At 48.9% G+C, this 17,446-nt stretch overlaps 1 protein-coding gene and 1 pseudogene across 7 annotated transcripts in view; one reads left to right on the top strand and one right to left on the bottom strand.

The window, feature by feature from the left end:
• The window catches only part of adgb (androglobin), a 513,562-nt gene that overhangs the window by 312,688 nt on the left and 183,428 nt on the right, over positions 1-17,446 (top strand). The window lies entirely within an intron of this gene.
• Positions 3,364-3,533, bottom strand: LOC139274348 (U2 spliceosomal RNA; annotated as a pseudogene).

Here is a 17,446-nt window from a genome sequence, read left to right as displayed (position 1 = left end):
GTTTTAAAATTTTCAATTGACCTTGACTCGACAGCATTTTGGGGGCGGGAGTTACAGATTTCCAGTACCCTGTGTGTGAACAAGTGCTTTCTGACATCACCTAGCTCTAATTTTAAGGTTAATCCCCCTTGTTCTGGTCTCTCCCACCAGAGGAAAACGTTTCTCTCTATCTACCCTATCAAATCTTTTAATCATTTTAAACACCTGATTAGATCACTCCTAATCTTCTATACTCAAGGGAATACAAGATGAGTCTATGCAACCTGTCATCTTAATTTATTTATTTTAGCCTCTGTATTATTCTGGTTAATTTGCACTGCACCCCTTCAAGGGGTGCCAGTATATCCTTCCAGACATGTGGTGCCCAGAACTGAATGCAGTACTCCAGATGAGGTCGAACCAGAGTTCTGTTCAGCTGCAACATAACTTCTACCCCTTTGTATTCCAACGCTCTTGAGATAAAAGTCAACATTCCATTCGCTTTTTAAATTACTTTTTGTACCTGTCCACTTGCTTTTATTGATTTCTATACTTGAACCGCTAAATCTCTCTCGCCATTTAAAATATGGATGTAGTTATTTGCAGCAGAAAAATGCTCTGATTGGGTCCCTTTGATCACATGACCTAATTGCTGATTGGTCCCCTTGGAGGATAAGACACACGCAGCAGTTTATCTGGAATGTGTAATTAGAACTGCCCAGCCCCAAGTTCTCAGTCACTTTGCAAAGTGTACTTCGAGCCATTCTGATTGCCGACTCCAGATAGAAGAGAGTTCCCTCCTCCCCGTCTAAATTCCTGACCGTCCCCATCCCCCCCAGTCCAAGTTCATGCCCCCTCCAGCCCAAGTTCCTGATTCCCCTACCCGCAGCCCAAGTTCATACACCCCCCCCAGCCCAAATTCATGTCCCCTCCAGCCCAAGTTCCTGACAATCCCAGCCCAAGTTCTTGACACTCCCAGCCCAAGTTCCTGACACCACCCGCCCCCCCCCCCTTCCCCAGGCTATGTTCCTGACACCCACTCCAGCCCAAGTTCCTGAGCTTATCGCCCTCCCACACCATAGAATGGGGCATTGTATGTGGGTCATGGGTGAAGTGAATAGTGACAGTGTTGGTTCTTCCGGATTTCATCTACCCCAATGATGTCACTTGTCACACACGCACCGAGCTTTCCAAGAAATCGGGTGTAGTTGTAAATCGGGTTGGAAGAACGTGAAACATCTTCCCTAAATTCCCTCTCTCCTCTCCGATCCCCTCTTTCGCGTCCCCTCTCAGTTAACCTAACATCTGTCGTTGGGAAAATGCTGGAGCCCATTATTAAGGAAGCAGTAGCGGGACATTTGGAAGAGCATGATTCAATCAAGCAGAGTCAGCATGGTTTTATGAAAGGGAAATCATGTTTGACAAATTTTCTGGAGTTCTTTGAGGATGTAACAAGCAGGATGGATGTGGATGTGGTGTATTTGGATTTCCAGAAGGCATTCGATAAGGTGCCACATAAAAGGTTACTGCACAAGATAAAAGTTCATGGGGTTGGGGGTAATATATTAGCATGGATAGAGGATTGGCTAACCAACAGGAAACCGAAAGTTGGGATAAATGGGTAATTTTCTGGTTGACAAATAATGACTAGTGGGGTGCCGCAGGGATCGGTGCTGGGTCCTTTTTACAATCTATATTAATGACTTGGATGAAGGGACCGAGTGTAATGTATCCAAGTTTGCTGATGATACAAAGATGGGTAGGAAAGCAAATTGTAAGGAGGACACAACAAATATGCAAAGGGATATAGGGCTAGACCTTCCACTTTTTGTGCATTGATACCGCCCACTTAATGTCCATTTTAACGCTGAGATGAGGTATAACATCCAGATATCGCCCATTTAGGCACAAAATGGAAACTAACGGCTTACTTATCGGCCAGCATTACTTTTGGCATGTAATTAACGCCGAGAAATAATAATACCGCCCGCCCACTTTTTTTGTCGTAAAGATCAGAATGGCCGAAACTAACGCCCATAATATCGCCAATCGTTACTTTCGGCACCTCGCCCACATATCGCCGAAAATATCGCTTGCCGAAAAACCCACTGAGAAAAAGTTGCTCTCACCTGAACTAAACCCAGCGGTATGGACGCCATTTTGTAAATCGGAGGTCGGTTCATATAAAAGGTGCTTCAACTTCTGCGGAGTTTTGATGTACTCTGGAGGTCTTTTAAGGTGATTTGAACATCTGAACAAACATCTTACTGTGGATGATTTGAAGTTATTTTAGGTGTCTTAGTAGGTAAATTTATTGTTTGTGAACAATAGGTATAATATTGAGAGTTATTGTCATGGGGCCTGTAATTTCTCAGCCTGTCTTGATGACCACGCACATGCTGCAGATTCGAGATGGCAGAAGGTATATTCAACAGCATTATGTGCCCAATCAAAGGCGTGCCAGACTGCTGAGGAGGACGAGACCTTACACTCCACGCACTCACAGGGAGAAGCGGTCTTACCTGAACTTGTCCGATAACACGTGCCTTAGGAGACTGCGTTTCCACAAAAAGGTTATCAATGAGATATGCTAGCTCATCAGGGGAGATGTGCAGCCTGCCAACACCATCAGGATCACACTGTCCGTCAAGGTCAAGGTCAAGGTCACTGCGGTATTTGCCTTCAACCCACCAGGCTCCTTTCAGGCCTCAGCTGGCGACATTTGCGCTATCTCCCAGCATGCCATACATTGCTGCATTAGACAGGTCATTGAAGCCCTTTACGCACGTAGGAGGAACTTTATCAGCTTCCCTATGACCAGGGAGGCACAGACTGAGAAGGCTCTAGGATTCCACCGAATTGGTAACTTCCTCAAGGTACAGGGAGCAATAGACTGTATGCACATCGTCATGCGGGCACCTTTTCAGGATGCAGAGGTTTTTCGGAACCGAAAGGGATTCCACTCCCTGAATTTGCAACTCGTTGTCGACCACCAGCAAATTATTATGGCAGTAAATGCAAAATTTCCGGGCAGCATCCAGGAGGCCCACATCCTTTGTGGGAGCGCTGTATCTGACATGTTTACCAGTCAGCCACAAAGTCAGTGCTGGATGCTTGGTGACAAAGGATATGGCCTCGCCACCTGGCTGATGACCCTGCTGCGTAAACCCACACCGAAGCCGAGAAGCGATCCAACAAGAGCCACAGAGCCACACACAATATCGTCGAGAATACCATTGGAGTGCTTAAGCAGCGCTTTAGATTTTTTTTTTTTTAATTTTCGTAGCCAATCTTTCCAATTCTTTGTCAGATCACAAACGCCAGAGGTCACCTTGCACACATCAAGGATCACCCTGCGCTAATGCTCTTAGCCAAAAGGCCTAGAGCCCAAGCACCGTTCCTGGAAGTACTGCAATACCAGGTTCGTGCCATGGAGGTGGATGGGTCAGCAACCCCACACACCTCCGTGGAGGTGGATGGGTCAAGCCACCCCACCCACCTCCTATTTCCAACAGATACTACACTTGATCTTAGCCAAAAGGCCAAGCAGTGCTTTAGATGCCTGGACCACTCAGGAGGCGAGCTCCAATACCACCCTGAGCAGGTAGCTCAATTTATGGTGGTGTGCTGCATGCTGCACAACTTGGCTATCAGGAGGGGACAGGAATTGCCAGATGGGACTGTCGGTCCACCTCAGGAGAGAGAGGAATAGGAGGACATGGAGGTGGACGCTGACCTCGGGCCAGACAATCAGGCTGACGATGAAATCATGCCCCCGCCCCGCTTCTAGACCACAGGAAAGGGCCGGTGGTGGCTACATAGTTGCAAGATTTCTATGTTAGCAGCTCATAAATGAGCGCTTTGCTTGAAATAACATTGGTTGTATTTACAAAGCTGCAAGACTGTTGTGTCTGCAGCTCATACATGAATGCTGTGCATTACCTTGGTGACAGTTAAAGTTTAAGTTGATTCAAGTTAAGTTTAATCCCCTTTCATGTTAAGGAATCACCAGTGTGCAACAGTGCAGCTATCTGAGACAATGCGCAACAAGGTTATGTTAAATAAAAAACATTTAATGAGAACATTTGTATGAAATCATAATTATAACTGTAAAAAAACACTCCATCCCACCCCCACCCCACCCCAAAACAAATTTATAAAATTTATATAATTCAATGTTTAACATTTCCAACAACACTTCCTAAATGTAGAACATAAATGCAAAAAAACAAGGTGCCCCCCACCCTCAAACTTCTCAACAAAATAGCAGCAACAACATTAAAATACTATGACCAAGACAACACCTGCGGCCATGCACTTCACTTTCCTTTGCCCCCCCGCTTCTCCTCCCCACCTCTACCCCTTCCCCTTCTGACTCCTGACTCCAAGCTGCCTGGCCAAGGATCTCCTCAGGCACTGCTTCATTGAGGGGGATGACGGCAGAACTGCTGCTTGGACGGATACAGGAGAGGACGGTCCCAAGGTGGGAATGTGCTCCGAGCCAGAAGCAAGATCTTCCACCTGGCTCTCATGTGTCATTGGCAAAGGGGGTGTGGCACCTTGGGGTCCAGTGCCGCGCTCCGGGACCACTGGGAGGCCTCTGCCACCAGTATTCCTGGCTATCACTTCCAGGGCCTGCGCCATCTGCGGCACATACTTGCGGACATGCTGGCCATCTGTTGGAATATGCCCCCCATTGTCTGTAGGATCTGCTGACCTATGTCAGCAGTCCTCCTGGACAAGTGTACCATGTCGCCGCTCAGATCTGCTGCTCGTGGAGCAGACCTGCTGCATCGAACCAACCTCCGCGTGGTCGGCGCAGTCCTGGAGACATCTCGGCAAGGTGCTTGGGCCCGGTACCTCCGCGGTGGAGGACGGAATAGCCGCAGGAGCACGAGATGTCATGGGTGTCGACTGCATTTTGGAGCTTGGCGATGCAGGCTCCTCAAAGTCCGCACTCTCATCTGTGGAGAAGGCACCCAGCAGCTACACGGGCGAGAATCGGGGCTCCTCAGCACCAGATGCACGATCGTCCGGCGACTCTGGCCCCGCACCCCTAGCTTCTGGGCTCGGTGGTGTTGCATGGAGCCGCTACAAAACATAAATGAGGTTATTAGAGGAGAAGGGGGTGCTAGGGTCACAAGGTGATTCCAACGCTACAGACAGCATATGCACGACAAAAGCACCAACGCTATCAAAATGATCACGGACATTACATTTCATGACCATGACCAAATTCTGCATTGCAATGATTCTCATGAAGCCACCATTATTTAGAGAACACTTTTATCAATCATCTATCATATTATTGGTCGGATATGAGTGGGTGTGGCATCTATTGACTTTACATCACACAATGTTTATACTTTACTCACGTGGCATCACATCAGGTTCTGCTGCTGCATGCGTGGCCGACCGGGGGTGGCTCCCCACTAGTGCCAACACCCGCTTCTCGATGTCGGTGAGCTTGATGATGACTGGTGACCTGCTATCCGTTCACCTCTGCTCGGCCCTATTCTTCGAAAGCTTCTTCTGTAAAAGGTAACACCAGCACGACATGGCGTGAGATCATTGCTGGGTACCATCACAGAGACTGATACAATGCATAACCGACAGATGTAATCATGATTATTATGATAATTATCATTCTATACCTAAAGACGTACACTATAAACGCAGGCTTCAAGTAAAACATTCCCAGTATAAGTGCAAGACATCACATCTGATTTTAATCAATCATTACACTTACAAATCAAATTATATAAATATATAAGTACATGTACATAAATGTAATACTTACTCCGGCGGATCCGACAAGGTCGTTCCAGCGCTTGCGGCAGTGGTTGCCCTCACGCACCTCATTGGTCGCCGACAAGACCACCTTGGCTATGTCGGCCCATATCCTCTAGTAGACCTTTGGGGTGGGCTTCCCACGCCCACCCTGGGTCAATTGAATCCACCTCCTGCAGGAAGGAGGCATTTGCCTCATCGGAGAATCTCCTCGCTCGTTTGCGTCCTCCTAATTGTTCCTCTCCCACCTCACTGCCTTCGCCAGCATCCTCAGTCTCCACAGCGTGCTGCGTCACCTCCTCCATCCCTTCCATTTTAAATATTATTTTTTCGACAGAAACGCAGAGCCAACAACTTTCTTTGTGCTCAGCAGTCTTTTTCCTGCTGGTAAATCTCCCTCCTGCCTCTCAAAGCAGCCAAACAAGCACACAACACACCCACACACGCTTTCAATTCCTCTCTGCTCCTTCTCTCTCTCTCTCTCTCTCTCCTGTTCTGCGCATGTATTGATGATCCCTGACCTCCTGAAACGACTGTTGCCATGCTATTGCTATGGATGCCGACACTTTACAGCAGAAGGTCAAAAAAATTTAACACTAATGCCCATTTCAGATCGCTCGCGGTAATGCCCATTTTATAAAATGGAAATTTGGGGTTTTGAAAATGGGCGATAATCCGGCGATCTCAAAACCCATAATTACCGCCAACGTTGGAAATAATGCCCAAAAGTGGAAAGTCTAGCCCGTTGACAGGCTAAGTGAGTGGGAAAAAATTTGGCAGATGGAGTATAATGTGGGAAAATGTGAAGTTATCCACTTTGGCAGAAAAAATAGAAAAGCAAATTATAACTTAAATGGAGAAAAATTGCAAAGTGCTGCAGTACAGAGGGACCCGGGGGTCCTTGTGCATGAAACACAAAAAGTGAGTATGCAGGTACAGCAAGTGATCAGGAAAGCAAATGGAATGTTGGCCTTTATTGGAAGGGGAATAGAGTATAAAAGCAGAGAAGTCCTGCTACAACTGTACAGGGTATTGGTGAGGCCACACCTAGAGTACTGCGTAAGTTTTGGTCTCTGTATTTAAGGATATTCTTGCATTGGAGGCTGTTCAGAGAAGGTTCACCTGGTTGATTCCGGAGATGAAGGGGTTGACCTATGAAGATAGGTTGAGTAGGTTGGGCCTATACACATTGTAGTTCAGAAGAATGAGAGGTGATCTTATCGAAACATATAAGAAAATGAGGGGGCTCGACAAGGTGGATGCAGGGAAACTAAAATTAGGGGACAATAGAAACATAGAAATTTACAGTGCAGAAGGAGGCAATTCTGGCCCATTGTGTCCGCGCCGGCCGACAAAGAGCCACACGGCCCTTGGTTAGCAGCCCTAAAGGTTACATATAAACCAATGAACAATGACGGAAAGGCAAAGAGCACCCAGCCCAACCAATCCGTCTCACCACAACTGCGACACCCCTTATACTAAAACATTCTACACTCCACCCCAACCGGAGCCATGTGATTTCCTGGGAGAGGCAAAAACCAGATAAAAACCCAGGCCAATTTAGGGAGAAAAAATCTGGGAAAATTCCTCTCCGACCCCATCCAGGCGATCCAAACTAGTCCAGGAGATCACCCTGGCTGTATTCTATTCCCTGCAGTACTTACCATTATATCTGCTCCGTCCAACCAAAGGTCATCCAGTCTAATCCCAATTACCAGATCTCGGTCCGTATCCCTGCAGGTTGCTGCACTTTAAGTGCCCATCCAACCATCTCTTAAAAGTGATGAGGGTTTCTGCATCCACCACTCTTCCAGGCAGCGAGTTCCAGATCCCCACTACCCTCTGCATAAAGAAGCCCCCCCCCCCCTCAAATCCCCTCTAAACCTTCCACCAACCACCTTAAAACTATGCCTCCTCGTAATAGACCCCTCCACCAATGGAAATAGACCCTTACTATCCACTATGTCCAGGTCCCTCAATATTTTGTACACCTCAATGAGGTCTCCTCTCAACCTCCTCTGTTCCAATGAGAATAAACCCAGCCTATCCAATCTGTCCTCATAACTAAGATTCTCCATTCCAGGCAGCATCCTAGTAAATCTCCTCTGCACCCTCTCTAGTGCAATCACGTCCTGCCTATAAAACGGCATCCAGAACTGCACGCAACACTCCAGCTGTGGCCTAACCAAAGTATTATACAATTTAAGCATAACCTCCCTGCTCTTATATTCTATGCCTCGGCCAATAAAGGCAAGCATTCCATATGCCTTCTTAACCACCTTAACCAGTGGGCTTGTATTCACTGGAGTTCAGAAGAATGAGAGGGGATCTCATCGAAATGTTTAGACAGGTTAGATGCAGGAAGAATGTTCCCAATGTTGGGGAAGTCCAGAACCAAGGGTCACAGTCTAAGGATTAGGGGTAAGCCATTTAGGACTGAGATGAGGAGAAACTTCTTCATCCAGAGAGTGGTGAACCTGTGGAATTTTCTACCACAGAAAGTTGTTAAGGCCAACAATATTTAGTGTATTTTTCACTAAATATATTCAAAAAGGAGTTAGATGTAGTCCTTACTACTAGGAGGATCAAGGGGTATGGCGAGAAAGCAGGAATGGGGTACTGAAGTTGCATGTTCAGCAATGAACTCATTGAATGGTGGTGCAGGCTCGAAGGGCCGAATGGCCTACTCCTGCACCTATTTTCTATGTTTCTATGTTTATCCACCTGGCCTGCTACTTTCAGGGATCTGTGGACAAGCACTCCAAAGTCCCTTTGTTCATCTGCACTATTAAGTGGCCTACTGCTTAATGTGTATACCCTTTCCTTATTAGCCCTTCCAAAGTGCTGAATTAAATTCCATTTGCCACTGCTCTGCCCACCTGACCAGTAGATTGATATCCTCCTGCAGCCCATGCTCTTCATTATTAACCACACAGCCAATTTTAGTGTCGTCTGCAAACTTCTTAATCATACTCCCTATATTCAAATCTTAAGTCGTTGATATATACCAGAAAAAGCAAGGGTCCCAGTACTGAGCCCTGCGGAACCCCACTGGAAACATCCTTCCAGTCACAAAAGCATCCATCAATCATTACCCTTTGCTTCCTACCTCCAAGCCAATTTTAGATCCAACTTGACATTTTGCCCTGTATTCCATGGGCTTTAACCTTCATGACCAGTCTACCATGTGGGACCTTATCAAAAGCTTTGCTAAAGTCCATATATACTGCATCGTATGCACTACCCTCATCGACCCTCTTGGTTACCTCCTCAAAAAATTCAGTCAGGTTAGTCAGACACGATCTTCCCTTGACAAATCCGTGCTTACTGTTCCTAATTAATCCTTGCCTTTCCAAATGCAGATTTATCCTGTCTTTCAGGATTTTTTCCAATAATTTTCCCACAACTGAGGTTAGGCTGACAGGTCTGTAATTACTTGGCCTATCCCTTTCTCCCTTCTTAAACAAGGGTACTACATTAGCAGTCCTCCAATCCTCCGGCACCATGCCCAGATCCAAAGAGGACTGGAAAATGATGGTCAATGCCTCTGCTATTTCTTCTTTTACTTTGCTCAACAGCCTGGGATGCATTTCATCCGGGCCTGGGGACTTATCTACTTTCAAAGCTGCTAAACCCCTAAATACTTTCTCTCTCACTATATTTATTTCATCCAGAATATCACATCTTCCTCGATAGCAGTATCTGCATTGCCCCTTTCCTTTGTGAAAACAGATGCAAAGTTTTCATTAAAAACCCTCCCAACATCTTCCGCCTCCACACAAAGATTACCCTCATGGTCTCTAATAGGCCCAACCCTTTCTTTAGTTACCCTCTTACTCTTAATATATTTGAAGAACATCTTAGGGTTTTCCTTAATTTTACTGGCCAAGAATTTCTCGTGCTCTCTCTCAGCATTCCTAATATCCTTTTTAATTTTGCCTCATCTTTCTATTTTCCTCTAAAGATTCAATAGTATTTAGCCATTGATCTATGACATAAGCGTCCCTTTTTTTCTTAATTCTCCCCTGTAAGTCCCTAGACATCCAAGGGGCTCTAGAATTATTTTTCCCAGCCTTTTTCTTTAAGAGCACATGTTTGGCCTGAGCCTTCCGAATCTCCTCCTTAAATGCCTCCCACTGTTCCGACACTGATTTACCCACAAGTAGCTGTTTCCAGTCCACTATGGCCAAATCACTCCTTAACTTAGCAAAATTAGCTTTTCCCCAATTCGGAACTTTTATTCCAGGCCTATTCTTGTCCTTTTCCATAACCAACTTGAATCTGACTGAATTATGGTCACTGGCACCCAAGTGCTCTCCCACTAATACCCTTTCAACCTGCCCAGCTTCATTCCCAAAAACTAAATCCAAGACCTCCCATCTCGTGTTGGGCTTGCTACATACTGACTAAAAAAGTTGTCTTGAATGCATTTCAAGAATTCCGCACTCTCTATATCCTTCACACTAAATTTGTCCCAATCAATATTTGGATAGTTAAAATCTCCTACTATTACTACCCTATGGTTTTTGGACTTCACAGCAATTTGCCTACATATTTGCTCCTCTATCTCCCTCCCACTGTTTGGGGGTCTATATACATGCCCAGCAGTGTGATCACCCCTTTTTAATTTTTTTATTTGACCCATATGGCCTCATTTGATGATCCCTCTAACATATCAGCCCTCCTCACCGCTGTAATATTTTCTTTAATCAATACCCCACCTCCCCCCTCTCCCCATCTAAAAATCTTGTCTAACAATAGTCTCAGGGGCCGCCCATTTAAAACTGAGATGAGGAGGAATTTCTTCCCTCAGAGGCTTGTGCCCCAGAGAGCTGTGGAGGCTGGGTCATTAAGGTGAAGATAGACAGATTTTTGAACGATAAGGGAGTAAAGGGTTATGAGGAGCGGGCAGGAAAGTGAAGCTGAGTCTTCGATCAGATCAGCCATGATCTTATTAAATGGCGGAGTGGGCATGAGGGGCCAGGTGGCCTACTCCTGCTCCTATTTCTTATGTTCCCTCCTTCCCCAGTCTCTCGCCCATCTCCTCAGTCTCTCGCCCTCCCCCGCAGTCTCTTGCCCCACCCCGCCTGCCCCCAGTATCTTGCCCTCGCCACCCCCCCGTCTCTCACCATCCCCCCCTTCTCTCGCACTCCCCCTTGTCTTTCGCCCTCCCCCCATCTTTCGCCCTACTCCCCTACTCTCTATCTGCACCACTCTCTCTCTGTCCCACTCTCTCTCTCTGTCCCATTCTCTCACTCTCCCCTCAATCTCTCTCACTCTCCCCCCAGTCTCTCTCTCTCTCTCTCTCCCTCCCCAGTCTTTCTCTCTCTCCCTCCCCAGTCTTTCTCTCTCCCTCCCCCAGTCTCTCTCTCTCTCCCTCCTCCCAGTCTCTCTCTCTCTTGCTCTCCCTCCAGTCTCTCTCTCTCTCTCTCCCCCCAGTCTCTTTTGCTCCCTCCCCCCCAGTCTCTCTCTCTCTTCCCCCCCCCAGTCTCTCTCTCCCCCAAGTCTCTCTCTCTTCCCCCAGTCTCTCTCTCTCTCTCTCTTCCCCCCAGTCTCTCTCTCTCTTCCTCCTCCCAGTCTCTCTCTCTCCCTCCCCCCAGTCTCTCTCTCTCCCTCCCCCAGTCTCTCTCTCCCCCCCTAGTCCCTCTCTCTACCTCCCCCCAGTCTCTCTCTCTCCCTCCCCCCAGTCTCTCTCTCTCTCTCCCCTTAGTCTCTCTCTCTCCCTCCCCCCAGTCTCTCTCTCTTCCTCCTCCCAGTCTCTCGCTCTCCCTCCCCCCAGTCTCTCTCTCTCCCTCCCCCCAGTCTCACTCTCTCCCTCTCCCCAGTCTCTCTCTCCCCCTAATCTCTCTCCCTCCCCCCAGTCTTTCTCTCTCTCCCTCCCCAGTCTTTCTCTCTCTCCCTCCCCAGTCTTTCTCTCTCCCTCCCCCCAGTCTCTCTCTCCCCCCAGTCTCTCTCTCTCCCCCAAGTCTCTCTCTCTCTCTTCCCCCCCAGTCTCTCTCTCTCGCTCTCTCTTCCCCCCAGTCTCTCTCTCTCCCTCTCCCCAGTCTCTCTCTCTCTTCCTCCTCCCCAGTCTCTCTCTCTCTTCCTCCCCCCAGTCTCTCTCTCCCTCCCCCCAGTCTCTCTCTCTCCCTCCCCCCAGTCTCTCTCTCTCCCTCCCCCCAGTCTCTCTCTCTCCCTCCCCCCAGTCTCTCTTCCCCCCCCCCCCCCCAGTCTCTCTCTCTCCCTCCCCCCAGTCTCTCTCTCTCCTTCCCCCCAGTCTCTCTCTCTCCCCCTAGTCTCTCTCTCTCCCTCCCCCCAGTCTCTCTCTCTCTTCCTCCCCCTAGTCTCTCTCTCCCTCCCCCGGTCTCTCTCTCTCCCTCTCCCCAGTCTCTCTCTCCCCCCAATCTCTCTCCCTCCCCCCAGTCTCTCTCTCTCTCTCTCCCCCTAGTCTCTCTCTCTCCCTCCCCCCAGTCTCTCTCTCTCTCTCCCCCTAGTCTCTCTCTCTCCCTCCCCCCAGTCTCTCTCTCTCTCCCTCCCCCCAGTCTCTCACTCTCTCCCCCACCCCCAATCTCTCTCTCCCTCCCTCCCCCCAGTCTCTCTCTCTCTCTCTCTCCCTCCCTCCCCCAGTCTCTCTCTCTCTCCCCCCCCCCCTGTCTCTCTCTCTCTCTTCCTCCCCTCAGTCTCTCGCTCTCCCTCCCCCCTGTCTCTCTCTCTCCCCCCCCCCCGAGTCACACACTCTCCCTGCCCCAGATTCCCTCCCCCAGTCTCCCTCTCCCAGTCTCCCTCTCCCAGTCTCCCTCCCCCAGTCTCCCTCCCCCAGTCTCTCTCCCCAAATCTCTCTCTCTCTCCCTCCCCCCAGTCTCCCACTCTAACCCCAGTCTCTTTCACTCTTCCCCAGTCTCTCCCTCTCTTCCCCATCTCTCTCTCTCTCTCTCTCCCTCCCAGTCTCTCTCTCTCCCCTCAGTTTTCTCTTTCTCTCCCCCCCGCCCCCCCATCAGTATCTCTCTCTCTCCCACCTCTGATATTTTCTCCTATAGAAGGCTGAGAAATGCTCGTGTAGATAATTACAGCAATATTCTAGGCAAGAGTTCTGAAGATTATCCAAAAGCTAGAAACAGCTCCAGCTGGTGGCGGACACTACTAGCCACATCCTACTAATTTGAGTACATGCCAATTATTTCTCTATCTCCTACATCCTAATCAATTTTCTGCCCAAGCCAATAGGTTTGCCTCCAATTCCATACGCTCTAAGTTTTGTTAACAGTCTCTTAGGTGGAAAATTGTTGAATGCATTCAATATAAATAATGTCTATGGAGCTCAGGTTTCGGCTCGAGTTGCTCCTATTTTTTTGGAGCAACTAGTTTAGTATGGAGTATCTTAGAAATTGCAATTCTCGGCATTTAGTTTGCTCCAATTCTAGTGAATTAGAATAGATTAGTTTTAGAAGGTTTTTTTTCAAAACGGGGCGTTACCAGCCACTTACGCCTGTTTTGCAAGTTTAGGCAGTGAAAACTTACTCCAAACTAACTTAGAACGAAGTAAGTGTAGATTTTTGTACGCTCAGAAAAACCTGGCCTACATTTTAGGAATTAGGCTTCACTTTTACCAATAAAGAGCCATCATGAATAATAAATGATAAATCTATTAAAAAATAAACTTCTTAAAAAATTAATTTTCCTATCTCTCTGAAGTGGCGGCAGCAAGCACCGAGCTGCGAGATTTCGGCCGTTCGGCCAGGGATAGGGGAGGCGTGAGAATCACCGGCGAGGGAGTGCGATGTCCACAGAGCCCGGCAGCAGGCACCGAGCTGCAAGATTTCGGCCATTCGGCCAGGGATAGGGGAGGCGTGCAAAGCACCGGGAGGGAGGGAGGGAGAGCCAGTCAGCCAGCCAGCAAGTTTAAAAGTTTAATTTGTACTTCAAGTATGGGTGCTGCAATATCAACACCACGGATTCTCCATCAATTTGCTGTATAGGAGAGAATTGATTAGAGCTCACCGCACCAGGAACTTCATAGCCTGTAGGCTGATGGGCAGGAAGCCTTACCCATGTCGGCAATATCGAGCCAGGCGTTCGTACCTGGACATGAGCGAGATTGAATGTGTCAAAAGGCTGCATTTCCACAGAGAAGTTGTGATCTGCCGAGAGCAAATTTACAGCCGAGAAGCAGAACACCGACTGCCTTGTCTGTTGAAGTGAAGGTTACAGTTGCACTTTCCTTCTATGCCTCGGGATCGTTTCAAGCTACAGCTGAAGATGTGTGCGCCATCTCCCAATGTGCAATACATGCCTGCATTTACCAGGTCACGGCTGCACTGTATGCGCGGAGGAATTACTTCATCAGGTTCCCAATGACCAGCCAAGCAATACATGACAGGGCTGTGGGCTTCTCCAGGATTGCTGGCTTCCTAAAGGTACAGGGCTGCATTGATTGTACCCACATTGCTTTGCGGGCACGTGTGGAGGATTCCGAGCAGTACAGGAATAGAAAAGGTTTCCACTCCATTAATGTGCAGCTTGTGTGTGACGACAAGCAGCGCATCATGTCAGTCGATGCAAGATACCCTGGCAGCACCCACGATGCGTTCATCCTACGTGACAGCGTTATATCTGACATGTTTGAGCAGCAGTCTGAAGGGCAGAGCTGGCTACTGGGAGACAAAGGGTACGACCTCGCCACCTGGCTCATGACGCCCCTATGCGTAACATGGACGGAAGCTGACCATCAATACAACACGTCGTACATTGCAGAGAGGACCATTGGCATATTGAAATAGCGTTTCCGATGCCTGGAGGCCACTTGCAATACTCCCCTGAGATTGTCGGTCACTTCACTGTTGTGTGCTGTATGCTGCATAACTTAGCCATCATGAGGCAGCAGGAGCTGGTAGTGGAACCAGAAGACGCACATGAGGGGAGAGTGCCTGATGATAATTTGGAAGAGCAGGATGAGGATGATGACGACGATCAGGAAAGCATGCAAGTGCCTGATGCCGGAGCATGAGGTCGGAGGAGGGTGGTCCATCGTGCTCCTTTAACGATTGCTCGAGCCCTGCACCAGAAGCTCATCCATGAACGCTTCAATTACTGATGCCTGAGGGCTCAGCGACAACTGTTGCACATGGACATGTTTATTTTTTGGAGTTGTTCCTATGTTGTGTTGTGTTAATGGAACATGATTCAGTTTTAATGTAAAAATATTTTATTGAAAAGTTCATGTTAGTTTAACAAAATATTTGTTGTATTAAACTTTAATATGACTCTTTAAGATCACTTAAAAACCCTAAGATCACTTTATAAGTTGTAAAGTTACAAAACAATTTCAATTGAAAAAAGTTGCTACAGTTACATCAAGAACAAGAACAAAAGCAGCAAAGAAAGGCTGCAACCATCTCTCATCCACATCTCGGTAAATGTTCACTTCTTCATAGGGGTGTAATTTGATTGGCCGGGCTATGTGCCCTTATTGCAGCAACTACCTCCATGAGGGCCTGTGCCGTCGCTTGCACTCCCTCGGACATTCCCTCCCCAAGTTCCCGTGTCATTACTGCTATTTCTCCCGTCAGGGCCGTCAACTCTTCACCCACTGCACTGATGCCACCGATGAGTGATCGGGTAAGCTCATTGCTCTCCATACCCAATGCCACAACCTTATCCACATCTGTTGCACGCTGCATCTCAGGAGAGCGTGTTTCGATTCTCCTTCTCCTCTGCCTGGGTCTGCCTCGCGACACCACTCCAGTGGGAGCCGCAGGCTGGGACGGTGGGGCCCTGGGTGTTGCTGCCGGCACCACTCCAGTGGGAGCCGTGGGCTGGGATGGTGGGGACCTGGGTCTTACATGCGGCACCACTCCAGTGGGAGCCGTGGGCTGGGATGGTGGGGACCTGGGTCTTACATGCGGCACCACTCCAGTGGGAGCCGTGGGCTGGGACGGTGGGGTCCTGGGTGTTGCTGCCGGCACCACTCCAGTGGGAGCCATGGGCTGGGACGGTGGGGCCCTGGGTGTTGCTGTCGGCACCACTCCAGTGGGAGCCGTGGGCTGGGATGGTGGGGACCTGGGTCTTACATGCGGCACCACTCCAGTGGGAGCCGTGGGCTGGGATGGTGGGGACCTGGGTCTTACATGCGGCACCACTCCAGTGGGAGCCGTGGGCTGGGACGGTGGGGTCCTGGGTGTTGCTGCCGGCACCACTCCAGTGGGAGCCATGGGCTGGGACGGTGGGGCCCTGGGTGTTGCTGTCGGCACCACTCCAGTGGGAGCCGTGGGCTGGGATGGTGGGGACCTGGGTCTTACATGCGGCACCACTCCAGTGGGAGCCGTGGGCTGGGACGGTGGGGTCCTGGGTGTTGCTGCCGGCACCACTCCAGTGGGAGCCGTGGGCTGGGACGGTGGGGCCCTGGGTGTTGCTGCCGGCACCACTCCAGTGGGAGCCGTGGGCTGGGATGGTGGGGACCTGGGTCTTACATGCGGCACCACTCCAGTGGGAGGTGCAGGCTGGACGGTGGGACAGTGGGTGTAAACTGCTGCTTTACACCAGCAGCACCACTGGGACCCGCAACGTCGCAATCTGTGAAACCATAGAATGTGGAACCAGAACCTATGGAAGTAGAATGCGCAGGCTAGGACGGTGGGGCAGTGGGTGTAAATTGCTGCATTACACCACCAGCACCACTGGGACCTGTAACGTCGGAATCTGTGAAACCAGAACCTATGCAAGAGTTTGAAACACTGATGTCCGTTGATGTAGGCTCATAAATATTAAGTTCTAAGGTCTCCCCTGAAGACATTTCAGTCAACGCCTGCAGCCACCCTTGGTCTGGAACGTCTGGACCGACGCATTTGGTTCTTCTTCTGTATGTTCTAGATCTTCAGGATTGGCATCATCATCTGCAAAATATATCAGAACAGTCAAATGGTTAGCAGCACAGGAGGGGGCAGGATGAATGGCATGAGTACTCTCACACATAGCAGGCCAGGCAGCAGGTTGATTTGAAGGGCCACGATGCATTTTCAGGACTTACCCTCTCCCTCGCGTGTGAGCCCAGCTTGTGCAGTACTGATTGCTTTTCTCCATGTACAACTCATCAAAGCAGCAACCCTCTCTTCCAAGGGTGTCAGTGGATGAAGATTTGGCACGCCTCCTCTTGTTCGAGTTCTTTCCCTTTTGTTGTGGGCCAATTTCTTCTGCAAAGATTAAAATATAACTTTATACAGAGTGCGTCTTTCTGCAAGGTGGGACATATACAGAGGGTCACATTTACAATTTAGATTCCATTGAAAAATGAAAATATTACTTACACTAACTACTTGACCAAGGTTGTGCCATTTCTTTTTACACTGGCTTCCAGATCTCCTTGTATGCACCACTGCGCAGTAATCTTCTGCAACTTGGTTCCAGCGTTTCTTCATTTCTTCGGGTGGCCTTTTTGTGCGACCTCTGTTGCTGGTATCCAGCTCCTGCCATCTCTGCTCAATGACATTCACTAGTGTCTCCACTTCCTCATGCAAGAAATTCTTCGTTCTTGGTGGACATTGTTCCATTGCTGTATTGAATTGACACTCTGATTTTTCAAAACACACAGTCCTTATTTTGCCTGCACCTATGCAGCGCTTGTTCTGGAAGTTTAGCAGCAACAAACAGCACTCACTGATTCCAGCAGGTGATTTATTCCACAGTACTGCTATATGCACTCCTT

This window comes from Pristiophorus japonicus, chromosome 9 (genome assembly GCF_044704955.1).
Source record: "Pristiophorus japonicus isolate sPriJap1 chromosome 9, sPriJap1.hap1, whole genome shotgun sequence".
NCBI lineage: Eukaryota > Metazoa > Chordata > Chondrichthyes > Pristiophoridae > Pristiophorus > Pristiophorus japonicus.
Note: the sequence above shows the minus strand (reverse complement) of the source record. Positions and strands in the feature narration are given on the sequence as shown.